General features: G+C 43.5%; 1 protein-coding gene across 2 annotated transcripts in view; it reads right to left on the reverse strand.

Moving 5' to 3' along the window:
• MAP3K2 (mitogen-activated protein kinase kinase kinase 2) overlaps positions 1-19,289 on the reverse strand; it is an 83,479-nt gene extending 64,190 nt beyond the window's left edge. The window contains exon 1 of one of the 2 annotated variants that reach the window (XM_037523123.2): positions 19,253-19,289. The gene's annotated coding sequence lies outside the window, so the exon portion shown is untranslated. Of the gene's footprint in view, positions 1-18,863; positions 18,961-19,252 lie in introns of those variants that run through there. The other variant, XM_037523125.2, reaches the window with a different exon arrangement.
• Positions 19,290-27,023: the final 7,734 nt, after the last annotated feature.

Raw genomic sequence — 27,023 nt, forward strand, 5'->3', positions numbered from 1 at the left:
GCCTGTTCTGCTCCCCACTGTCTGGTGAATCCTCTCACCCCCCCATACCTCTGGCCTGTACCCCAGTTCTTGTATGCATAACAAATAAATCTTTTAAAAAATAGCAAGAAATTTTGTGGCATTTTTACTTGATCTTGCGCAAATATCTTCCAGTTCAGTCTCAGTCGAACGGAAATGGCAGCCCAGCTCCTAATTCTTTCTCTCAAACTAGAAGGAACAGAGAAATATTTATTTGCAATGTTCTAAGCAGCTGGAGTTCCTAAAAGGACTACTCTCTGGTATGACTAACTTGGAGTTCAGATGGCAGAGAGACCAGTGGTACTTGGGCAAACTGCAGTGGGCATACAGACCTGCAGATGTCTGGGACAAGAAATTATGGGTAGAGACACAAACAAGAGAACTTCTAGGACCCCCAAGGTAGGGGTAAGCTGGGAGGACAAGATTCCTTAAGAAATTTACAACTTTAAAAGCAAGGGGAAATTAAAAAGATATAAAGAGATTTGGGAAGAGGGATGTTCAGAAAATGCCTGTAAAGACCCTATCTTCATGTTAAGTTGATCCTAAGTTAATTAGGGAAAATCTGGCCCAACACAGAGCCAGCCTACAAAGATGGGAAGAGTGGTTGTTTTTCAAATTGTCAATTTCCAACAAAAAATTGTAACATATACATCCTGCCAAAAAAAAAACAAAAAAAAAAAACAGGAAAACACGTCCCATTCAAATGAAGAAAATAAACTGGCAGAAACCAGCCCTGGAAACACAAAAACAATGAAGTTACAAGATAGAGAATTTAAAACTAGTCTAATAAGCTTAAAGAGCTTAAAAAATAAAAAAGGTCAGTCAAGATAGAGGCAGGCTTACCTCCAGATACTCACAACTAAACTGCTGTAAAATAAAGTCAAATAACCCTCAGGGAGAAACAGATGACCAGCACACACTAGGAGCATCAGTACAGCTGAACGGGGTAGGGAAAACTTTAAGTGAACTTGTTCAAAGCGGTAACAGGGCAGTACAATGCACAAGAGGAAAAAGAAGCTGCTGTAACCCGTCTACAGCTACTGACTTGGGCACATACCAACAAAAAGGTTACCAGTACTGCACTGGTTAAGGGGGTGTTCGAGCTGGCACCCTGGATGGAGGTGCACTGTTGGAGAACTGTGGGGTTGAGGGCACAAAGAGAAGACTACTGGCTGAGGCTGAGATATCCAAAACACCTGCAAGTCCCCACCAGTGAGCTAAAACCGAAACAAAGGCAGGCATAAAAAAAAAAAAAAAAAAAAAAGAGCTCAAGCACCTACCAATAACAGGAGCAAACAAACACCTAGAATAAGGCTGTGCTGGAAAAGGAAACCAACTCCCGACCTTCTCCCCTATCAACTACATTCTGTGCCCAGCACTACATTAAGTGTAGGGTAGAAGTGGACACAAGACTGTAAGAGACGCTATGACCAAGAAACCAGCCTGTGGATCCCCATCACATGACTCTGGCACCCAGAGCACAAACTCCCGAATCTACTGGAAGCAATTCTTTGGTGGCCTACTGCTCCAGTCCTCTTTTATATACACTACACCTCAACGGTACTAGTTAGTACCAGTTAGTACCAGTAAAATAAAACTATGAACAAGGTTATAATCAAAGTTTATACTGAGTACACCTCAGGTAGGAGTTAAACATTTTCTACTGCACATTCTACAAATCAAAACTCCCAAACAAGGGCCTCCCTGGTGGCCCAAGAATGAAGCACAATGAAGCTATCAGCAGCCATGGCAGCCACTGCAGTATGAGTTCAATCCCCAGCCAGGGAACTAACCCACATATGGTGCAGCAGACCTCTCCTGGCTCGCTCGCCGCTCCCCTCTGCAGTGTATTTCAGTCTGTCTGCCTGTTCTGCTCCCCACTCTGTCTCTGGTGAATCCTCTCACCACCCCACCACCCCCACGGGTGAATACATAAATCTTTAAAAAAAAAAAAAACTCCCAAATAATATCAAACATATTACTACTCTCAATTGAACTCTTTAGTCAGTATATCATTGCCAGAATCTCAAACTCGAACATAAAATCCAAGGTTTGCCATTTCTTATCATATCCAATCATAATCCCTTTCATTCCTTGCATTACAGAAAGATTATCTGTGTAGCTTGTTTCATCTTCATTATAAAGCGAGTTCCCTGAGGGTACAAACATCATAAATGTTTGTATCACCCACAGCACCTAATGTATTTTGTATATAGGTAGCCCTGTGACAAATACCTTACATAAACAAATATGAAACTGTCCTTACAACCACAATACAAGCACACACATCTGTTGCAGTCAACCCACCTTACTTGCCTTTCCCAAAGGAATTGCTAGATCTCACTTCTTGGGGTAGAGCTCCTGCTGGTCCTTGAATGCCCACCCTTCCCTCTGTAGGAATACTCACTCTGAACATCCATCTCAAAACAACTTATTCAGGAAACCTCTAACTGCCACTCTTATTTCTCCCATTTCTGGGGACAGTCTTCTAAATACCAATACGGAATTTCTTAACACCTTTTGACAACTGTGGCTTCTGTCATGTTTTCATTAGGCTGAGCTGACATTTATCAACAGATACGCTTCATTCCTATGAGATCAAAAGTCCCATTACTATCATTAATTAAGCTTTATGATTTGATTATACTATTACCTATACCTTTGCATTTAATGTTACTTTTGTATTTTATAATATTATTCATCACATGCCCATGATATCAAATATCATGGTACTTTGTATATATTTCAATCATATTTATTTACACATACGAAAGGGCAAACCATACATCCCAGTTTGCTAAAGACAGTTCCAGTTTATTTTTGTTGGTCCAGGATAATTATTAAAACATCCTCCTCACACTCTCAGTGGCAGCCCGGTTTGGATAATAAATTACACAGTCACCTTAATATGTCTGTCTCTCCCCTACTAGAATGAAGTTCTGTGATTTCAGAAATTATAACTAATTTATCTGTTTATCTTCAGTGTTAACATAGAGAAGGTAGTCAAACATTTTAGTAATAATTGTGCATGTGAACAACTAAAACTAGGTTACAAATTTCTCAAAAGGCTTACTTTTCACTGGTTTCCTTGCACATGCCTAGGATTTTCAATAAATAGTCAGGGAATTTTAAAATTAAAATAGGAAGAAAACAGAAAAACCAATGAGTATTTCCTGTTAAAAGCCAATGATATATCCTCTACCGACTCAATAAAAAATTATCATTAATAAAATATCTACAAATCATTTTCCACCACTGACTGCATGGCTGAAAATAGAATGGAATAATATCCTCAAAATGCTAAGGGAAATAACAAGCATTCTAGATTTTCATACACAACTTAAATGTCATTTTTAAAAAAGAGCTAAAAATCAAACAAACGAACAAGAGGTAAAGACTTAAGACAAACAAAAATCATAATTTACCTCCACCAGATCCTTAAAGAATTTCTTAAGGACATACTTCAAGAAAGAAAGTGATTCCAGGAGAACAAAAATTATCAAGGAATTGGCAAGCATGGTAAATATAAACAAATATCAATTGTATAAAATGCTTAATTCATTATAATGCTAAGTAATTATAACATATGATAGGAGGGAGTGATTGAAGTTATTCACTCATAGAGGCCTTCTGGAAACTTGTCCCTTCTACCACTACCATTTCTAACCACCTACTTCATCATCAAATTAGCACAGTGTGGTACCCATAACTAATGGTAGAGAGATGGACAACTGACAAACAGAAGCAAAAACAATCTCTAGAAATTACAAGTAGGTTTCCAAAAGCAAAGAGTAGGAGTCAATAGATACTGAGTGGTGCTAATAAAGCACTGTACGCACTGTTAATTCCCAACTTTTATGTTTGCTCTCTGTCTAAAACATTCCTCCCTTATTTCTCCCTATCCAAAGGACTCAGGTTGAGCCCTCCCTATCCCCTTTACTTGGTCATCTTTCCCTCTCTAAGAGATAGAAGTGGAAAATAATTGCCCTCTGTTGATGCCAGTGGCATTTCTTAGACATTACTACACTGGAATGACAGTACCTGCTCTCTCTCCCTTCATGATTAACAAAGAGTCATCTCTCTTAAAGGATATCACCATATATAATAGCTTCCTAACGATTCTATGTTTACATGTGTTCTCTGCTGCTAGATTACAACATTCTCAAATATAGGAACTACCTCATCTACTTTATCCTTCTCTCATTTATCTTCTCTCTTCCGTCTATTTCATGCCCTTTCAAAATACATCCTTTCGATTTCTCAACTGATTCTTACTACCACAATTACTACAAATAATAAATGTTAATATTTATTATACTTTGCATTATGCTGATATTCTGCTAAATGCTTTATAAGCATTTTATTTAATCCTCACAACAATAGCATACGGTAAGTATTTATCTCTCCATTTTACAGAAAGGGAATGAGGCTTGGAGAATCTGGCTTTTTTTTTTTTTTTTTTTTTTTATACAAGCACTGGGTACAGTCAGAAGAACGGAAGAGTAAGAGAATTCACCAGAGCCAGAGCGGGGAGCAAAACAGGCAGACTGACGAAGTACACTGATGAGGGGAGCAGCGGGCAGCAGGAGAGGTCTGCGCGCCATGTGGTCCCCCGGCGGCCAGGGATCCAACCGGCGCCGCAGAGGCTGCGGGCAGCTTCGCAACCCAGCGCTCAACCGCTGCACCACCGGGGAGGCCAGAGAATTTGGCTTTCTTAAAGATTTATTTATTTATGCATACAAGAACTGGGGTATAGGCCAGAGGTGTGGGGCATGAGAGGATTCACCAGAAACAGAGCGGGGATCAGAACAGGCAGATCTACTGAAATACACTGCTAAAGGGAGCAGCAGGTGAGACAGGAAAGGACTGCTGTGCCATATGTGTGTTAGCGCTGTGGATGGGGATCAAACTCAGGCTGCAGCTGTGAAAGCATGGTAACACTGAGATTTAACCCCCAGGCCACCAGGGAGACCCATACTTGGAGAATTTAAAGAACTTACTCTCACACAGTAGGATGAACTCAGATATATAAACTATCACTCTGGATTCTCATAATGATAATGTCCCCCACTGTGGTTCCACACTCCTGGTCCTCACCTGGTATGGCAGTTTGTACAACTTCCCAGAATCCTCTTCCCAAATGGTTCTCGGTTAGAGCTGACCAAAGAGGAAATTATTCTCAGAAGATCATAGCCAGACACAGAGTTGTTGGTGGATTTCACTGTGTCTTGGCACTCCCCTGTTCTACCTGCAGCTCTTTTTCCTCATTGTCAACCCTCTTGCCCAAATAGCAATCTTGAGTCCACTACCAAAAGCCAAACTTCAGAACGCAGAAGAGAGAGAGAGAGAGAGACAGAGACAACAGCTTTTCTTAGACTTTCCACCAGTGCTGCTGTGTGGTCCCACTCCAGAAGCAATGCTGAATCACTGCTTCAAAAAGACTGATTAGTGACGGTGCTCTTATCTGCCCAATTTCTTCATACAGACTCAAATTTCCAAGTTTCTCCTGCAAATGTGTGAGATTTTACTCCTTTAATAAATCCCTTATTCATAATATCATAGCAGCTGTTCTCCTGATTGAACCTTAACTAATGCAACTATTAGAGTCTCAGCCTAAACTACTAACCAAGAAATCGCCACAATTTTTTCTTCTGAGGTCTTCCTGCATAACCAAATCTAGGCTGCTAGTTCTTTCACAGCCTCCATTCTAATCTTCTTTTATCAGTTCTGCATTGCCCATTTCTGTTTCCAAAAGAGCTGAAGTGTCTCTAATTTTAAAGAAGCCATATTGCCCTACTTGGTCTTCCCATTTGCAAAAAAAATAAAAAGTAAGATTTAACAAAGAAAACACTAGAGTGGATATCAGATTAACAAATATCAATATCAATTTATTAACTAAGAACAAAAGTAGTTAAGAACATTTAGAGTACTTCTATGCTTCTATTTTGTGAAGCTGAAGAAAGGAAGAACAAGGACCCAAAGATTCTGAAAAAAGAAATATTTGTTAATGTGTGGTTTGTTGCCAAATTTTTCTTTTTTGTAATTTTTTTCTTCTGCAAAGTGGGTAAGTTCCATTTTTTTTAAAAAGTAATGATTTTGGGCTATCCAAGTATATCCCTAAATTTTTTTTAACATTTCTAGTACGCATAAAAGAAGACTATATGTAGTTTTCCAATACTTTTTTCCTTCCTTTTCTAAACAGATCTTCCCTTCCTTTTTGGTTAAGGTACTTCAGAAAAACAGACTTCACTAGTCTTCTGTTCTTCTGTGATATTTTCTAGGGCTCAATGCCTATGTCCTGGATTTTAACACCAAACTATTCCATAGGTGATTATGATTTCTATCATATTGGTCCTGAAGTTATTCATTCCTTAACAAATATTTATTTAGGAGCTTACTATATGTAAAGCACAGTTCAATGCAAAGTGTCTGGCTAGAAAATCTGGCTAGGAAATACCTTTAAGAGATCTCATTTTGAAAAATTAATCACATTTGAACAAACCTATCTTCTTTCCAAATGCTACCTTATAATAAATCTTCCCTGAGCTGATGTCATCTCAACAACCTTCCAAGCAAGAAGAGTCAAATCTTTTTTGACTCTACTATTGTCTATAAATTATTGTTGAACAGTTTAGAGCAGGGAGGGTGATGCCTCAACAAAAATTAATGGTCAAAATACCCAGGATCCTCAAGAAAAGCTTGTCAGAGTTGATAAAGCCAGGGGAGGACCAAGAAATGCCTAGAGGGAAGAAGGCGATCCCCCGTCCCGACTTATAGATAGGCCTATAAAGTTGGAGGAGAGCAAGCAGCAGCAAAGGGTGGGAAATAGACCCCTATACTACCTACTGCCAGTGCTAAACTACTTCCAGGGAACACGGTGCAAAGGAGTGTGACTTAGAAACTGCCATGTGGACTGACAAATCAACACCCTGGGAGTGCCCATGCAGTACACCCCAGGAAGGGATAGGTAAGTAGCCTCTTACACCCCACTGAAGCCAAGACTTTCCCGTACCCCTCTTCCCCTCGACCCTGGGCTCTGTCCACCCAGACTACTCCCTGAGTGTGCTTTTTTATTTATTATTATTTATTATTTTATTACTTATTTTTATTAGTCTCTAAATAAATTTTGCTTTTGCTTCTGCTATAGACATGGCTTTGAAATCCTTCATGGCCATAGTCAAGGCTGGCAATGCTAACACCCAAGAACATCTAGGAATCCCAAAACTTGGAAACATTATGGGTCTCACAAAATCACAGGGTAGACAGCACCCTTAAGAAAACAACTAGGGGGCCTCCCCGGTGGCACAGTGGTTGAGCGCTGGGTTGGGAAGCTGCCTGCAGCCTCTGCAGCACTGGTTCAATACCTGGCCACTGGGCGAGGATCCCACAGGGCGCGCAGACCTCTCCTGCCGCCTGCTACCTGTTCTGTTTCCTGCTCTGGCTCTGGTGAATTCTCTCACCCTCCTGCACTTCTGACTGTACCCAGTGCTTGTATAAATAAATAAATAAATCTTAAAAAAAAAAAGAAAGAAAGAAAACAACTAGGGAAATTTTTTCAAGTTCAGAAATGTTGAAGTCACCATCATAGCCTACTTCTAATTAAAGAAAGATTTAAGACTGAATGCAGGTTTCGTATCCAAGTTCAACAAACTATATGGAAAAGTTGATGGTACTCTCTTCAAGAAAACTCTAAGCATATGCATCCATGAGTAAATCCTTCAATCCTAAGGCAGAATTGTAACAGGCCATGACTATGATAGAACTTTGTGATGCTGATTAATATACATGATCTCAGAACACAATTCATCACAGAACACAATTAAACACAGAGGTGATAAAGAAAAATTAACATGGAGCCAACATAATTAAACACAGAGGTGATAAAGAAAAATTAACATGGAGCCATCCCAGATCTGGGTAACAGCCACAGCCAGAAGCACCCAGGCGCTTGCATATTTGGGCGTACCCAGACAAGGCAACTGCTGAGAAGAAAGTAAAACCACACCTGCAAGTCAGTACAGGCTGAAATCCGACCATCTGCAATTAACAAGCTTTCCACCAGTAAGAACTGTACTGTCTGAAAACTTGTTACATAAAGCAAAGCAATTCCAGCCCCTTTTGCCTAGAAAAGCACATCCCATGTTCCCTTAGCATCCTGCGCAAGCACATGTGTCTATCTCCACCAGACTGCAGTCATGACACACTGGAGCTGCTGTTAACTTGCAGTATCTCCAGTTAACATAGCATAAGATTACATATGCAGGGCCTCCCAGGTGGCGCAGCAGTTGAGCGCTGGGTTGCGAAGCTGCCCGCAGCCTCTGCAGCGCCGGTTCGATCCCCGGCTGCTCCCCGGCCACGGGAGGAGGGTCCCACATGGTGCGCAGACCTCTCCTGCCGCCCACTGCTCCCCTCAGCAGTGTGCTTCGGTCCTTCTGCCTGCTCTGCTCCCCTCTCTGGCTCTGGTGAATTCTCTCGCCCTCCCGCGCTTCTGACTGTACCCAGTGCTTGTATAAATAAATAAATAAATCTTTAAAAAAAAAAAGATTACATATGCAGGGATAATGGTGATTTGAGGGTGAAGTCCTTACTATGTAGCCACGATACTACTCACAGACTGGATGGTTAATGTCACCTCATCTCTCAAAGTAATTTTTATTTTTTCTGCGAGACACCCCATCTTCCATCCTGTTCCTCAAAGTACCAATGACTTTTCTCAAGTAACAACATAAACCAGAGTCAATTTTAGCAAAAACGGACCCATCTTAATAAAAAGACGTGACGTCCAAGAGGGGTGTCTCTCCTACCCTTGGGTGGCATGACGGTTCAATCAATAGTTCTGGCCAGACTGAACCATGTGATGGTAAAATCACAAACTGCTGAGAGGATAAACAGTGGACATCTGACCCTGGTGGGGGTGTGCATGTCTATCCTTCAGGAATTTGGATTGGAACTTAACGATTCCAATGTGATCTAGTCTGATCTGTGAGGCCATACCTCTCCACTAGAAAGGCGGGAAAGCAAGAAAGCTGAGAAAGACAGACTACCCTGAGGGACAGAGAGAGTCAGAACAGTCTGTTCCCTCAGTCTACCTTTAAACAGCTTTCACATCCCAGTTCCACAGATGGCCAGGAGGTGAATTCTTGCTCTTGGATGGCCTCAATTTTATTTACACTAACTTACAATGGCTTCTGAAACTTGCTAGCAGAGCTCTAATATGAGGCATGGCTGAAACACTGCTGTCTGAATGCACAAAGGACATGAACAGATGGCTCTCCAAAGACATATAATTGGTTAATAAACATGAAAAGATGCTCAATGCCATCATTAGGGAATTATTAATTATTAAGGAAATGCAAACCAAAACCACAAAGAGATAGCACTTCATACCAAATAAGGATGGCTATTAAAAAAAAAAAAAAAATCAACAAAAGGATGTGGAGAGCCCAAATCTTCACGCACTGTTGGTGTAAAATGTTTCCGCCAGTATGAAAAACTTTCCAAAAGTTAAACAGAGTGACCATATGGCCCAATAGTTTATTTCTAGTTATAGATACAAGAATGAAAGGCAGGCCCACACAAAAATCCATACACGAATTCATGATAGCACTGTCCATAATAGCCCAAAAAAGAGAAACATTCATCAACTGATAATGTTCATAGCTCTAAGAAAATTACGTAGCTGTAATCAATCCACAAAATGAAACATTTAGCTATGAAAAGCAACAAAATACCAACATGTACTACATCATGAATGAAAAACTTATCCTGAGTGGAAGAAGCCAGATATAAAGGCCACATGATGTATGATTTCATTTATAAGAACTATCCAGAAGAGCAAATCCATAGAGACAGAAAGCAGACTTCTTGTTGGGGGGCGGGGGGAAGGAGAAGAGAAAGAGAAGGGGGAGATGCGGGGTGGGGGGTGGTCAGTGCTGGCTAAGGGGTACAGGCTGATGAAAATGTCCTGAAATTGACTTTGGGGGTGATAACACAACTGTGTGAATATATAAAAGCCCAATGAACTATAAACTTTAAAAGCATGCATTCTGTGGTATATACACTAAGTTTCCATTTTAAAATGCTGTTATCTAAGATCCCAACTCCTTCTGGGACTTGGAACTCCCTCTATTTCAATGTTTCACTCAACATTCTCTGTAGTGACCCAATGTACACAATGAATATGCCCACCAGAAACAGAGTCAGCACACACCTTCACCACCCCTTACCATACCCCCCCACCTAAAGCAGATTTGGGTCAAAGCAGCTTTTTTTAAATCAACACTAAAGTTGAGCTACCTTCTACTTTTGTTTCCTTATAGTGTCTGACAAACATAAGATTTAAAAATATTTTTTGACAGAGTTCTTATACATTTTGTCACATTATACAATATTACTAATTTTGAAAAGGAGTCAACAGGCACTCAAAAATGCCCAGAACAGGCTTCCCTGGTGGTGCAGAGGTTAAAGACACAGAGCTATCGAGCTATCAGACCTCTCCTATCTTGCCAGCTGCTCGCCTCAGCAGTGTATTTCAGTAGATCCGCCTGTTCTGTCTCTGGTGAATCCTCTCACGCCCGCCCCCACCCCCCCCACACACACACCTCTGGCCTACATGGCAGCTCTTGTATGCATAAATAAACAAAATAAAATAAATCTTTAAAAAAACAGTTTTTCCCACAGCATTGCCTCTGTGGGAGGGCTATTCACAAAGAACTGATTTTCTCCTTCTGAACTCACAGAAATACTGAAGATCCTCACCCTGTTCAGCTTAGGCACAGCCATGAAATTTCCTTTGGTCAATACATGTGATAGAAGTGAATGTTTCTTCCAGGTAAAAACTTTAAAAGTCAGAGTGTGTTATGACATGCTCTACTTTCCCTTTTTTTCTGGTGTGATACTGTGATTCATAATCAGAAATATATATTCTAAGAAATATTAGCTATTATAAATACATATTGGCGGGGGCCTCCCTGGTGGTGCAGGCGGTTGGGCGCTGCACTGTGAAGCTGTCCGCAGCCTCTGCAGCGCCGGTTCGATCCCAGCCAGCGAGAATCCCACATGGCTCAGCAGACCTCTCCTGTCTCGCCCGCTGCTCCTCTCAGCAGTGTATTTCCTCAGTCTGCCTGTTCTGTTCCCCGCTCTGTCTCTGGTGAATCCTCTCACACTTCCACGCATCTGGCCTGTACCCCAGTTCTTGTATAAATAAATAAATCTTTAAAAAAAAATACATATTGGTCTTTGTCACCATTTCTGGCACAGAAACCCTTGGAATTTCAAAAGTTAGAAGAACAATGTAGGTCACTTTTGATTTTCATAACATATTCCATTAAGCTACATTCCGTTAAACTGATTTTATGTTAATGAGATGATTTTTGGAAAGTATCATGGGATAAAGGTTTGTTACTATGGGGCACTAACCACGTGATCAGATTTGGAACTTTCAGCCTTATCCCCTGACCTCTGGGAAAGCAAGAGCGTAGAGACTGAGTCCAACCACAAATGGCTGATAATTTAATCATGCCTAGATAATTAAGCCTCCATTAAAAACCTACAAAGACAGGGCACATAGAACTTCCCGGGTGGCAGAGTAGGGAGGGACTGGGGAAATTGTTACATTGGAGGAGAACATGGAAGCTGCACCTCCCTTTCCCCACACTTTGGCCTACACATCTCTTCCAATTGTCCCTGAGTCATATCCTTTTATAATAAACTATTTTATCTAATAGTAAAAATGTTTTCCTGAGTTCTGCAAATCACTCTAGCAAATTAATCTAACCCAAAAAGGAGTTGATGAGACCCTCAATGCATCAGAAGCCTTGCCACTGGTCTGAAAGGGTAGAACAGTCTGATGCAGCTGAGCTCTTAACCTGCAGAATCTGACCCTATCTTCAGGCAGACAGTGTCAGAACTGAGTTAAATTATAGCACACTCAGCAGGCATCACAAAACTAATGTGTGGAAAACACACACAATCTAATGACCAGAATTATTAAAAGTATGAGGTGCAATATGAAAGAAAAATAGTGTGTTCTTATTCATGACACCTGACAACCAATAGTGCTCCAGACAGTGGCTGCTCCTGAGTGAGGCACCGAAGAAGGACCCAAAGGAAAGACAACAACGTTGAATGGAAGGGGGCCTTCTCCCCTCTCTCCCCCACCTTAGAAAACACAAAGCATGAGCGAAAACAAAACTTGTTTTTTAACCCACTGAGATGTGGGGGTTATTGTTCAGCCCTGATTCAGAATGACTCTAAAATTAACTCCCCACCAAAAAGAAATCATATTACTAATGTTCACTTCATTAATTTCAAGAAATTCCAAGAAATTTTATCATCAATTCTCTAACCAAGTACATTCAACTCTCCTATACAATTTCCAGGTATCAGAAAAATGAACACACTTCCCATACCATTTATTTAAAACAGACCAGTTATTCTCATCTCATTGGAAAGTATACACAACACAAATAAAGAAACCATTTAGGTTTACCCAAGTATTTATCAGAACTCTTTGACTTAGCAATTACAAAGGATAAGAGATGAGTATAACATCTGAATTTGAGTGTCTGGGTTCTTTAAACCATATTTCTCAGCCACCAGAAGGGTCTAAGGCGCATATTGCTATAGAGAATGTTGCATGTAATGAGAGCATGCAAGCAACATGGATACAGAGGCTAGGAAACCGTAGCTCTAACCGGAAGACCCACACAAAATTCCAACTCTACTATGCAACTTTCAGCCTCAGTTTCCTCACTTGTAACATCAGAACATGATCTACCACAGTTACTGGGAAATTAAATAACATGAGTAAAGTTGCTGGCACGTAATAGACACTCAAATATTACTTTTCTTCCAAGATACAGTTTGCAACTTGCATCATATCACCCCCAAAGCCAGAACATATGGCTTTATAAAACAAGAACAAAAAGCCAAAGTAGAGAGCAGGCTGAGATGCAAAACAAGGATGAAAGGAAAAAGGAAAGGGGTGAAAGAGGACTGCCAAGATTCAACTGCAGAATTAAAACCTCATGAGATGAAAAATGTTTGTAACAGACACTGAACAGTATAATGAAGAGAACTCTCAAAAAAAAAAAAAAAAAGCTATAAAGGTAAAACATGAGCTCTCCTAGAATGCAAAGTAAAACAACAAAGAGATGAAAATATTGGGAATATTGGGAGACAATAACAAATATGGAAGGAGAATGGGAAATTGAATCTAAAAACTGCCAAGGAACCAGAATACAAAGAAAAATTAAAGGCATAAATGAAAAATCCTGATGGAGCTGAAATAAAATTGAGCTACTACAACTATGTAGCTTTGAAACCTTTGTTTAAATGTCTGTATAACACATACATCCATATAATCAGATACTGAAAGGTAAGGAAACACTATTTACTCTTATCCAATCTCCTTAATAGAGATCAGTATGGCAAATTAACCAACACTCTTGTTCTCTCTATAAAGATTTCTAATAAACTTCTGTATTTTCACCGTTGAGCTTAATTTTCACAAAACAGGTACACTTCTGTTCCCATCAACTTGCCAAGAATTACATATATTTATACACTTCTCACAATAATTATAGAACTTATACATATGTCAACGAAACTGTGAATGTTGAACAGTTATTGTTTCTATGAAAATGAAGTTGAGTTAGAAAGACTCAAAGACTCAAAAAAAAAAAAAAATACTGCTAAAGAAATATAGATGAATAAACTATAAAATGGCCAGAGGGAAAAAAATCATACAATTCTAGATGGATTATAGACTCAGACTGTTTTACATCTGTTTCTTTTTTAAATGAAATGACTTGAGGTAAAAATACATCACTTTTATTCCCCTTATATCCATTTTTTTTTAAATTAAACACTATTCATTCCAATCCCATTAAATAAGAGGAGTTTTATGTACATTAAAATAGATGTGACCTGTGTGGCCTATGTGAGCTTTTTACAATAAGTGATAATATTTTCTGAACTTTAATTATATGCTAGGCACTCTACTAAACATACACTCATAACAAACCTAAGTTAGGTACCAATATCTCAGTTATTGATAAGGAAAGTAAGGTTTACCAGTAGAGCCAGGACTCACATTTAGGTCTCTCAAGTTCATACTTTCAACTTACTTCTTTTCTTCTTTATCTTTTCTATAATTTTTTCCAATAAACATTATATCACAATCAGTTGAAGTGTAGGATTTGCTAATCTAGGTCAACTATTGTCTCTTAAAAAACTCTGGAAGCCTCTCCCTAGGGCGTACATAGCAGGTACTCCAAGGATAATAATGATAGTTTAGTAAAGTAAACCCAATTTTCTTGTTGTCCTTGAAAACAGCATGGTACACTTGTTACCTGCACAAATTCTGGAGCCAAATTGCCTGCATTCAATTCCCAACTTCACCACAAACAAAAATTGAGACCATGGGCAAGTTACTTAGTGTCTCTGTGCTTCAGTTCTCATCTGTAACAAGGATATCATAACAGTAACTAAATCATCCAGTAATAACAGTTAACTAATTCATTGAGTTGTTACAGGGATTTTTTTTTTTTTAAGATTTATTTATTTATACAAGAACTGGGGTACAGGTCAGAGGTGCGCGGGTGGGTGAGAGAATTCACCAGAGACAGCAGGGGGGTGGGGGGGACAGGCTTAGGGAGCAAAGACACTGCTGAGGGGAGCAGTGGGCCAGGCAGGAGAGGTCTGTCCCTCCATGTGGGTTACTCCCTGGCCGGCTGGGAATCGAACCTGCCCTAAATGAGTATTTTGAAGTGGTCATTAAATCAATGCCTGGAGGGCCTCCCTGTCACCCCTATGGCCTGAGTTGGGTCCCCAGCCAGGGAGCTAACATGTGGTGGGGTAGACCTCTCCTGGCTGGCCCCCTGCTCCCCTCAGCAGTGTATGTCGGTAGATCTGCCTATTCTGCTCCCCACTGTCTCTGGTGAAACCTCTCATTCCATGCCCCTCTGGCCTACACCCCAGTTCTAATAAAATGAAAAAAAGAATCAATGCCTAGAATGTAGAAATTAGGATTGTTAAGTAAAACAAAATGCTATATGAGAGAAAAAAACAAATACAGTAAATTCAGAAGAGAACTTTTGAAAATTATCATTAAGGTCACTGCTACCTGCCAATTCTTTATTTATTTCATAAACATTTGGCTCCAGTCATTGTGCTAGGTGTTAGCACACCAAAATCAACAAAAATAATGCCTCTGCCCTTAAAGAGCTTACTTCCTAGTGGAGGACACAGCTGACAATAGCACAATGTGGTAGGTAAGATGGTAAAGGTAGGTGCAGAGGGCTGACAGCATTCTGCCTGAGACAGTGACAGTGAAGAGACCCAAGCTGGGAATTAGCAGAAGAATGTTAATAATATCTTAAACTATTGTTTTATTTGTTAGTATTATTAAAGTCCACATTAAATGGGGGTTGGGGGAGAGGATTTTCTTTAGAAAAAACTTCCAAAGTTTATAAACCAGAGTGTTTAAGTTATGGTACTACGATTCTCAAGTAACTCTTGAGCATTTACAAGAAAGGGAGTGAGTGAACTGCAGAAGGGACTCTTACAAGATTCAATCCCTGTCCTCCTCTCAGTTGGGAAGACAAAGTATAACAAAAAATTAATCAACCTAAGAGTTAAGTAACAATAAAGGCAACAATACAAAAGATGTTAGATACGTGTGTTTAACCACCATGAAAAACCACTCTCCCAATAAATCCAAGGGCTATCCAAAACAAAAGACAAAAGTATACAGATAAGTTTCTTGTAAATGTATGTCTGAGTATTTACATACAAATATATATGTTATACAATTCTTGAGAATAAGGAAAAAGGATTTTTATTTCCATATATATAGTTCATCCTGATTTACAAGAGATGTGTAAAAAGCTTCATGTAAACTGTTTCATGAATTTAATTTTATTTCTAATAAGAATGTGTTACTTAAGCAAACCCTATTATCAACCCTTCTTTAAATCACCTACTAAATGTCAGTTAATTAGATGGAAAATAAATTCAATTTTATATTACATATTTGATTTATATTTAACTTAATTTAAATGAGGTTCACATCAAAATGTAAGAAAACTCAATCAGAAATTCATAAATGTGTACTAACAATCATAATGAAATGAGAGCACAAGTGAAGTTCAAAAAAAAATAAATAATTCTTGAACTTCACATAGTGATAGAATCAGGACCAGAATTTAGATATTTTACTTTACACCAGATAATAGGCAATTTTCTCCTTTTTTTTAGTGAGTCCATCATTCGTTGTATTTCTGAATATTCCTGTGTAACATATGCCAGGTAAGAAAAACTTTAAAGAAATATATCTCATAAGTGGGACTACCGGAAAAGAGAGGCACTGAGTTTTCCCCAATTTTCTCAAGCCAGGTTTTTTACAGTTCATAACAGGAGATACCTTGAATTCATAATTTAAAATCTTAAAGATGCGCTAAATCAGAATCTAATTGATTTAACTGCAAAGGATATTTTACAATTCCTGTGACTTTGTTTCTACCTACAGACCAACAAGATTGCGAACACTGAAATTCAAAAGTAAACCTGACAAGCACCAGCAATAGATACTAAAATATTAGGTAAAACATTACTGGAGAATAGGTTAACCCTACAATTCTAATTATCGTGCCACTGATGAGTGGCTAATTGTAGTGGGAAAAACATACTTTACCTTAAACCCCATAATCAAGCAATCAAACTCAGCATCAGAAGTAATAGGACTTGACAGTGTATGTCTCCAGATGGAAAGCAGTATGAAGGACACAGTATCATTTAGTAGAAACTAATCTACCCTTTAAACTTGGCTTACAGTTAGCTAATAATACAGAAGAAATAGAGGAACACCATAAAGGATGCCAATGAGGAGGAAAATCAGGCAAATCAAGAAAATTAACAATAATGCTTTAGCTATGTAACAAAATGCTCTTATCTCTGAAGAGGAATGCTGACATATTTATAAGTAAAGTTATCATAATGTCTACAGCTTAGTTTCAAATACTTCAAAAACAATATACAGGGCCTCCCCTGGTGGCCCAGGCGGTTGAGCGCAGCACTGTGAGACTGTTCGCAGCCTCTGCAATGTGGGTTCGATGCCGGCCAGCGAGGATCCCACACGGCTCAGCAGACCTCTCCTGTCTCGCCCACTGATCCCCTCAGCAGCGTGTTTCGTCAGTCTGCCTGTTCTGTTCCCCGCTCTGTCTCTGGTGAATCCTCTCACCCTCCCTCACCTCTGGTCTGTACCTAATAAATCTTAAAAAAATATATATATATATATACACATAGGGCCTCCCTGGTGGCCCAAGGGATTAAGCACAGCACTGTGAAGTTATCTGCAGCCTGTGCAGCACACAATCGAATCCCCTGACAGGGAGCAACCCACATGGCCCAGCAGACCCCTCCTAACTCATCCGCTGCTCCCTCAGCAGTGGATTTCAGTGGATCCGCCTGTTCTGTGCCCCACTCTGACTCTGGTGAATCCTCTCACTCCCCCCCACACACACACACCTCTGGCCTGTACCCCAGCTCTTGTATGCATAAATAATCTTTAAAAAAAAACATTATATTAAGTTCATTATCAATTTTCGGTATGTTTGAAACTGTTTCATAATAAAAAAACGATGGGGGAGGGCCAAGAGAGTTCCAATGGGGGGGGAGGGGGACCTAAAAGCAAAACTGTGGGAAATGCTGGGAAGCAAACAACTATATTTTAGCACAGCATTTATTAAATATCATTTACGCCTTTGGCAGCAATAAACTAGGAATGAAAGTGCCACTTACAATACTACTTAAAAGATGTGTCTATAATGTAGCCCAATCATTTTATTTAAGATGGGCCTTTAACAGCTAGTTCTCTCAAGAGAGAAACAGAGTGTGTGACTAGATAACCATTCTATAACAGTATCATATTTAAGAAGAAAATGCGTGTAGTTTAACCAAACAACAATCAACCTGTGAACCATTCACCACTATCTGAACTTTTGCTGCAAACATTACAAAGACAATCAACTACAAATTTTCTTAAACCCAATACTAGAGAAAATTATAGATTGCAAAAATCAGGCATCTTATAGATTTCTTAAACATTTACAACTATTCATGAAAGCTTCAATTACTCAAAGGAATTTATCAAAATTTTTCCGTAAGGAGAAAGTTTTGAAATGAAAAATTTTATTAATGAAAAATTTTTATTTTTTCATTAACCATGACGAATGAAACAGTTCACATGAATGCCAAAATGACAATCTTTCAGCTAGTTTATAAACACTGATTAGTCGCTGCACATTAATGAAAAACACCATTAAAATATAACTTTCTAAAGAATTCTACATATTAAATTTTGCCAAACTCAAAAATATTGCTTAAGACAGTGCACTGTGTAGCCATTGCCACATACACCAACCACAGATTTTGCAATAAGGAAACTCAAGTAAATAACCCAACTGTGAGTTCCCTGCATGCAACAAGAATGAACTACGTAAGTAAAATCGTACTTTCAAGAAATGCAGTATTGCCAAAATAAACTTGATAAATATAATTTTAGTCATGGGAGGCTATTTTTTTCTGCTCAATTTTACTGCAAAAATGGTAAAGGTGTCCAAAGACACCTTTTAAAAATAAATCATTTTAAATGCCAACAAAATGATCTAGTTAGGCTGCAGAAAAACACATCGAGCAGCCTACTTTTGGGGAACGTGAACTATGTATCTACCTATGCGTTTCGAATTTACTCTCAGAAAAAGCCGTACAGCTATTCTCATTTTCCTCGTATTATCTGTGCAAGACGAGGAATACAGCCCTACGGAAAAGACACCGTATTTGACCTTGACGGGCTCCATGGGCGCTCCTCACTCTAATCTCGCTGAGCCTCAGCGTCCTCATCTGTGGAGGGGAGCGGGAGCCGCCTCCCTGGCCGGAAAGGCGGCGCGGTCACCGCGAGTCCCGGCGCAGGGACCCCCGCCAGGTGCCCCGCGAGGAGCCCGAGGCGCCCACGCAGCAGCCCCGGCCCCGAGAGCCGCACTCCCGCCGCCCGCCGGCCCGCGGCCCGCATCCCGCGCCCCTCCCGCCCCACAGCCCGCTGCGCGCGCGCGCGCACACGCGCAGGCACACGCGCGCACACGCGCGCACGCAAGTCCCGGCCCCAGACCCCCGCCCCCCTCACCACCCCCCCCACAGCACACGCGCGCACACGCGCAGCCACACCAGCACGTACCGGCGCGCAGCTGGGACGCGGGCGCTGCAGCCCGAGGAGCGGCCGCCGCCGCCGCCGCCGAGCCCGGCCCTCCGCCCCGCGCGGCCTGCCCCTCGCCCGATGGGGAAGCGCGGGCCCCGGGGCGCGCGAGGACTCGGGTGCCGGCCCGGCCCCGTCACATGGAGGCCGGCCGGCCTGAGGGCCCCGGCGTCCCTCGGCGCGTCTCGCCGCCCTCCCGGAGGCCGGGGCACGGGGCCGGAAAGGAGGAAGCCGCGGCCGAGCGCCTCGAGGCCGAGCGGGGGGCGACGACTCCGCAGCCGGGCGGCCGGGCCTCCCGGGGTCGTCCTCGTCGTCGCCGCGCGGGCCGGGACCCCAGCGCAGCTCCCTGCGGCCGCACCGCCCGCTCAGCGCCGCCGCGGAGGCCGCCGGCCGCCACCACAGTCGGGTCGTGACGTCGGGCGCCGCGCCGCGCACGTCATGGGCCGCCCGCCCGGGCGCGCGCCTGCACGGAGCCGCCTCGGGCGCGCGCCGCCGGGAGCGCTCGCGGGGTCGCGCCTGCGCAGTCACCCGCCGCCCCCCGCGGCCCCGCCCGCTCCGGCCGCCGGTGCCCGGCCTTTAGGGCCGCTCGCGAGGAGGGCCGCGGGCGCGGCGCCGGGCGGGCGGCCCGAACGCCCTGCGCGTCCGCGGGGCGGGGCGGGGCGGGGGTCTCGCTTCCGGGTTTAGGAGGCGCCTCGGGCTCCTCGGCGGGTCGCCCGCCCGGACGCCGGCGCCGCCCGCGGCCGCAGCCGGACCTCGCGGCCGGGAAGGGGCGACGCCTCCTCAGCGCTGGCGGCCGCGCGAATCTCGCCGCTGAGGGGCCCGCCGCCCCCCGCGCCCCCCGACGCCTGACGCCCCCCGCCCCGCCCCGCCGCCGACGTCCCCGCCGCCGCCCGCCCGGCCGGGTGGAAAGGCCGGGCGGCCCCGGAGGAGCCCACCTGCCTGCCAGGTCTTCAACCCGCGCGGCCGCGTGCTCAGCCTGTTCCTCCACAGTTTTCTTGCCTCAACCCCCCCTTACAATTACCCACGCCATCGCGGCCCCCATTGGAGGGCACGTGTGCACCCCACGCACACACCGCCTGTTCGGGCCACTTTTCGCCCCCGCGCCTGGGCTGAGCCGCTGCTGCCCCGCGGGGTTGGGCGACGGGGCTGCCGGTAGGGACGGCGCCGCTCCTGTGGTGGCAGCTCACAGTAGCAAAATACCTGGGTTCCCTGCCTGGAATTTTTATTACAGCCCCAGTAGCACAGCCCCAGTAAGGCCAGGAGAGAGGGATTCATCAATAGGTCATTTGTAAGGGTTGGGGGAAAAATAAAAAGAACCAGCAACTTGTAGTGGTGAACGTTTTAAACCCACCTGAATAACTGGCAGAACGAGCTTACAAATGCCCTTGAGACATAGGGCAAGTTAGGGTAATTGGGCAGTTTTAGGGACATTGCAGGAGGGGACCTCTGAAGAGTTTAGGAAGGCTTCAGAGATTAGGACAACTAGAGGAATGTAACTAATTCCACTGGGAAAAACAAACATCCCAGGACCAAGGACAACACTGTTAACGCTGGCCTTGGTTTCCCTCAGGTGATAAAGGGAGGTGGAGTTTGGGGAGAGTGGTTTAATTAGGGCAGCAGACTCATATCTGGTGGCCCACCGTGCTGCCCTTTGTCAGAGTGCAGGGATATTTATGCAAGGGGGAGATGAGAAGGGGTCAGCACTGAGACGGGTGGGCGCCAGCCTGTTTTTCTTCAATAGCTCATGTTTAACTTTCTCTTCCCTAAAATGCAGGGGTGCTCATCTGGGAGACTGGGCCATAAAGATAAATCTATCAAACAAGGGGGAAGCTGCACCAAATGGGGAAAGACAAACCTGTTAGATAAGGAATGTGATGATCCCCTGCTCAGTAGCAGTTTAAGTGAGACAGGCGAGAACTAACCAATCACAAAGAGATTGGTGAAGCTTTAGGATAATGAGGGAAAAAAGGTCTATATTCCCTGAGACCGGACTCCACTTTGGCTTCCTTGCCCCTCCCTGGCCTTGTTTCATGGCCTGGGAGTCCTACTTTATTTCTGTTCCTTTTCTCCTCAATAAACTTTTTCTTTCTCTACACAAACCTGCCTTTTCTCGTTTGCTTGCCTGAGAGTCTACGAAGTTCCTGCCTGCGGCTTCTGAGACACCAACCCATGGTGGTCTAGTGGCCGGGACTCAGCGCTGCCCCTGCAGCCTGGGATCTGTTCCTGGCTGGGAGACTAGGTCTGACAATTCCAGTATCACCCTCATGGTTTCATCTGTGCGGGGGCAAACTAGGTAGCCAACACACAGGAAGGCCAACCCTCAAAAAACAAAAAAATAGGGCCTTCCTGGTGGCGCAGGGGTCAAAGCAGCGCTATCAAGCTATCTCCTGCCTCTGCAGCACAGTTGCATCCCCTGCCAGGGAGGTGGATTGCCCGGGGGCCAGGGAGCTACCCACATGGCACGGCAGACTTCTGTCTCCCTGCTGCTCCCCTCAGCAGTGTATTTCAGTCAGTCCACCTGTTCTGCTCCCCACTCTGTCTCTGGTGAATCCTCTCACCACCCGCACACCTCTGTCCTGTACCCCAGCTCTTGTATGCATAAATAAATAAATCTTTTTAAAAAAACCCATAAAGTGGAAGTTTTACGACTTCTTTTTTTTTACTAACATTCTAAGTCTGATGTGATACAGCAAGGAAGATCAAGGGCAGATTTTAAATCTTAAACATATATCGTTTTCCACAGTTCCTGGCCTGACCACATCACAGGCATTCAATTGATAAATGGTTGTTGATTAAGTCATCCCGAGATGGATTTCTCACACCTCTGCTCACTTTTTCTTTCCCTCACCTGCCACACTTGAGGGATTTATTCATTTGTGGTTCCTTAGAAACACCGCATGAGTATATTTTTTCCTTCACTCTGCATTGCTGACTTCCTCTTGCTCAGGCATCAGATCTTAAGTATTCTTGTTTTAATATACGTGATTACAAATTAGTAATCATATCTTGGGATTTTTTTTTAAATAAAACCTTCATTCAACAAAAATTTTTTGCCTTCTTTCCCTGCAATGGGATTGCAATGATAGAGTGGTAGGCCTCCCCACCTCCCAGGGACTCAGACTTAGTGAGGAGGGCACACAGGTAAGTGGATCATGATAGAGCTAAGGGATTCGCCCTGCAGTGAATGTATGTGAGGTGCTGCAGCAGCAGAGATGAGTCACAGGTGTACCAGAGAATGAGGGAAGACTTTGGAGGAGGAGGCACATTGTATCAGTTTTCTGTTGCTGCATAACAATCTGCCTACGCCTTAGTGGCTTAAAACACCTATTTCTTAGTTTATGATTCTGTAGGTTAGTTTGCACAGCATGGGCACCTGGCTGGGTTCTCTGATCTGAGTCACAAGGCTGAAATCTAAGTTCCAGCTGAGTTCTCATCTGGAAGCCCTGGAGAAGCTCTGCTGCCAACCTCATTCTTGTTGGCAGAACTCAGGACCTAGTGAGGACCTAGTGAGGACCTGAGGGTTAAGGTCCCTGTTTCCTTGCTGACAGTCAGCCAGTCTCTGCTGTTGGCTTCTAGAGGTTACCCACATTCCTTGCCACAGGACCCCCACCATGCTCAAAGCCAACAACAGAATTTCTTGCACATCAAACCCCACATGTTAAATCTCTGTGAGACTTCTACCAGCTGGAGAAAACTCTGCTTTCAAAGATTTCATATGACGAGAGCAGGCCTGCCCAGAAATCTGTTCTTAAAGTCGTATAATATAAACTATTCATAAGAGTACAATTCATTCTGCTCACTGTACCCAGGCTCATGCAGGCCATATACCATGGTGGCAGAAATCAGGGACATATGTGAGTCCTGCCTACCTACCACATACCGGGAACTGAAACCTGAAGCAGGGGTAGTTACTTGCTGATGGAGACTGGGCATCCCAGTCAGAGGGAATTGAGTGCGAAGTGTGAGGAACCTGCCCTGTTCTGGGGATGGCAAGAGGCACTGGCTTCTGGATGTCAGGGGAGAAGCAGACAGGAGATAAAGCCAGGAAATTAGAAAGGAAGGGATGGTAGCAGTCTAAGGAGTTTGGAAAGAAGATGAATTGACTGCCAAAGTGATATGAGGAGTGTCAGTTGGGATGCATTTGGCTGCAGACACAAGACACGTAAGCCCAGGCAGGGAAGTTTATTTTCTCATGCAACAAAAATACAATTTATGGTTCCCCAAGTTGATTAGGGCTATGAGTTGTCATCTGATCTCCCACACAGGAAATAGGGGAAGGATCCCCTCTCTTTTTAATAAACTTTTTTTTTCAGAAGGAGATCTTTTAAAAAAAAAAAAGATTTATTTTATTTATTTATACTTACAAGAACTGGGGTATAGGCCAGAGGTACAGGGCAGGGGTGAGAGGATTCACCAGAGACAGAGTGGGGAGCAGAACAGACAGATTTACTGAAATTCACTGCTGAGGGGAGCAGGGGGGCGAGATAGGAGAGGTCTGCTGCACCATATATGGGTAGCTCCCTGGCCACCGGGATGGAACTCAAGCCACAGTGGCTGGCCATATCTTGATAGTGCTAAGAATTTAACCCCTGTGCCACCAGGGAGGTCCTCTTTTTAATAAACTTTTAAATTTAGAAGTTTTATTTTTTTTTTTTATTTGTTTGTTTGTTTTGTTTATTCATGCACTGGGTACAGTCAGAAGCGCGGGAGGGTGAGAGAATTCACCAGAGCCAGAGCGGGGAGCAGAGCAGGCAGAAGGACCGAAGTACACTGCTGAGGGGAGCAGCGGGCGGCAGGAGAGGTCTGCGCGCCACGTGGGACCCTCCTCCGGTGGCCGGGGAGCAGCCGGGGATCTAACCGGCGCTGCAGAGGCTGCGGGCAGCTTCGCAACCCAGCTCTCAACCGCTGCGCCACCGGGGAGGCCCTAGAAGTTTTAGATTTACAGAACAATTGAGTACAGAGTTGCCATAAACCCTAAACCCAATTTCTCCTATTATTAATAGCTTACATCAGTATATGTGACAATTTTTGAACCAGTGTTATCACTAACTAATAAAGTCCACACTTTATTCAGATGGTTTTTATCTTAGGTCTGCTTCAGAATCCCATCCAGGAACTATGAGAAGTACTGGTCAGGAATTTTTGTGGAATATTCCTCTATTGGGTTTGCCTGGTAGTTTTCACATGTTCAGACTAGGGTTGTGGGCTAGGGGGATTGATCGTAGAAAGCACAAGGGAAAAACCCCTTATTCCTTTTGTAGCTCTATTTCTATCCAATCGTTGCTCTATGCATAACATATATCTTTGTTGTGCTGGCATTTTTTAAGATTTATTTTTATTTATGCATGCATGCAAGAGCTGGGATGTAGGCCAGAGGTGGGGAGGACGGTGAGAGGATTTACCTGAGACAGAGCTGGGAGCAGAACAGCAGATCTACTGAAATATACTGCTGAGGGGAGTGGTGGGTGAGTCAAGAGAGGTCTGCTGTGTCATGTGGGTCAGCTCCCTGGCCGGGATCAAGCTTGTGCTGCAGTGGCTGCCATTGGCTTGATAGTGCTGAAACAACCCCTTAACCACGAAGGAGGCCTAGAAAAAAATGTGTTTCTTTTTAATGGTAAATGCCACAACTTTAATTTTTTTGTTTTTACCTATATATTATGATTGTGGGTGATAATTTACAATTTAGTACATTTTAAGAAACGTAGGGTTTAAGCTAAATGTGAATTGACTATATGTCTATTGCTAATAAAATTACATGAGTTTGTTCAGAACAATTCATACATAGAATAAACACAACTTGAAATATTGAAAAACAGGGTACCTCCTTGGTGGCACAGGGGTTAAAGTCTCAGTGCTATCAGTAGCCACTGTGGCCTGAGTTTGGTCCCAGGCCAGGGAGCTACCCACATGGCACAGCAGACCTCTCCTATCTGGCCCACTGCTCCCGTTGGCAGTGTATTTCAGTGGATCTGCCTCTTCTGCTCCCCACTCTGTCTCTAGTGAATCCTTTCACCACCACCACCACTACCACCCCCACACCTCTGGCCTGTGCTCCAGTTCTTCTACACAAAATAATAAATTCTAGGGCCTCCCCTGGTGGTGCAGCGGTTGAGTGCTGGGCTGCGAGGCTGCCCGTAGCCTCTGCAGCGCCGGTTTGTTCCCCCGCCACCAGCTAGGGTCCCACAAAAAAAAATAATAATAATAATAAATTCTAAATGACATTAGAGGGATCATATTACTAATATATTGCTGCTATTCTTACACAAAATTTAAAGGCTGCCATCTATCCTATAGATTTTTTTTTCTCTCCCGCGCCTCTTTTTTTTTTTTGGCAGCTTTGGAGTTTTTAATTAACATGAATTTTTAGGGCCTACCTGGTGGCACAAGGGGTTAAGTCTTAGTGCAATGAAGCCACCCACATCTGTGTCACCCAGTCCATGACCAAGAAGCAACAGCAGCTTCTTTACTCATCTCTGCTCCACCTGCCTCCTCCAGACCTCCTTCCTGCTTCCTTCTTCTCCAATCTCCTGTCCAGCTGCTTGCTTAGTTCCACACTCCCTTGGGTGGGGCAGGGAACCTGGAGCCACCCCTTTTTCCTGAGCACCACCCTGTCACACCTCCACATCCCAAAAAGAGGACAGTTCTGGCTTTGAGACAGCAAGACCCAAGGAGACAGGTTCCATAGCTCTCTGGCAGCACATCCCTGTGTGAATCCCACTGAGCATGGTCCTGACCTTCCCCCTCTGGGAGAGAATTCTGCAGCCACACCTCTGAATGCCAACAGCTCCTGGAGAAGTTGGTTGTGGAGAGGTGTTGGGTTTGGAGAGCGGGGTCTTTGGGTTCACACTGGGAAAAGCTTCACCAGAGCTCCCCTTTCAGTGGCACAGGAAAGTTCCTCCACAGGACAGAGGCGTTAGTTGTATCCAAAAAGCCAGGTTTATTATGAAAGGGGGAAGGATAAAAAAAATGCTTGCACAGACACAAGCAGGCAGAGCGAGCTGCCCCAAAAGGGACAGTTTCATTAAAAATGAGGCCTGCATGGTCACAGCCTTGGGAGGAGAGCTGCCTCTGCTGCTTTGTGAGGGGAGAAGGTCAGTGGAGAGAAGCAGTGGGAGGGGTTCATTCCTTTGCAGAGCCAACTTTTGTTAAATTAATTACTTCTAGGGTGTGACTAAGTTATTTTGTAAGGACCAGTGATTCTCTACAATGGCCTCCAACCTCCATATCCCCACCTCTGGTTTGAGCCTCACGATACTTTATATATAACATCTGATACTTGCTACAGCAGTTGGTGCTTAAGGCTTTTTAGTTCCTATAGCTGGTTTAAAGACTATGTTAATCACTTCTACCCTCACCTCCAGTTCCTGGCATTGTGTGAGCCAGGTTTCTGGTCTTGTGGTACCTCCTTTCCAACTTTTCTACTCTTAATCTCCATCACTTTCAACTCAAAAACACCTATTTCCTATGGGGGACCACCTGGTATAGAAAACAGTCTTGCCATTGGCTTCTGCTAAGCTGTGTGAGCTCAGGCAAGCTCTTAACCTTTCTGAGCTTTAATCATTCATCTGTAAAATGAAGATAATTCCTCATACATGAACCAGCAATTCTACTCCTTGATATTTCCTTAAAAATAATGAAGGTGGGCCTCCCCGGTGGTGCAGAAGTTGAGCACTGGGCTGCAAAGCTGCCCGCAGCCTCTGCAGCACAAGTTCGATCCCCGGCCACTGGCGAGGGTCCCACATGGCGTGCAGTC

The sequence above is a fragment of the Talpa occidentalis genome, unplaced genomic scaffold (assembly GCF_014898055.3).
Source record: "Talpa occidentalis isolate TD23 unplaced genomic scaffold, MPIMG_talOcc4v2.1 talOcc4.3, whole genome shotgun sequence".
In the NCBI taxonomy this organism is placed as follows: Eukaryota; Metazoa; Chordata; class Mammalia; order Eulipotyphla; family Talpidae; genus Talpa; species Talpa occidentalis.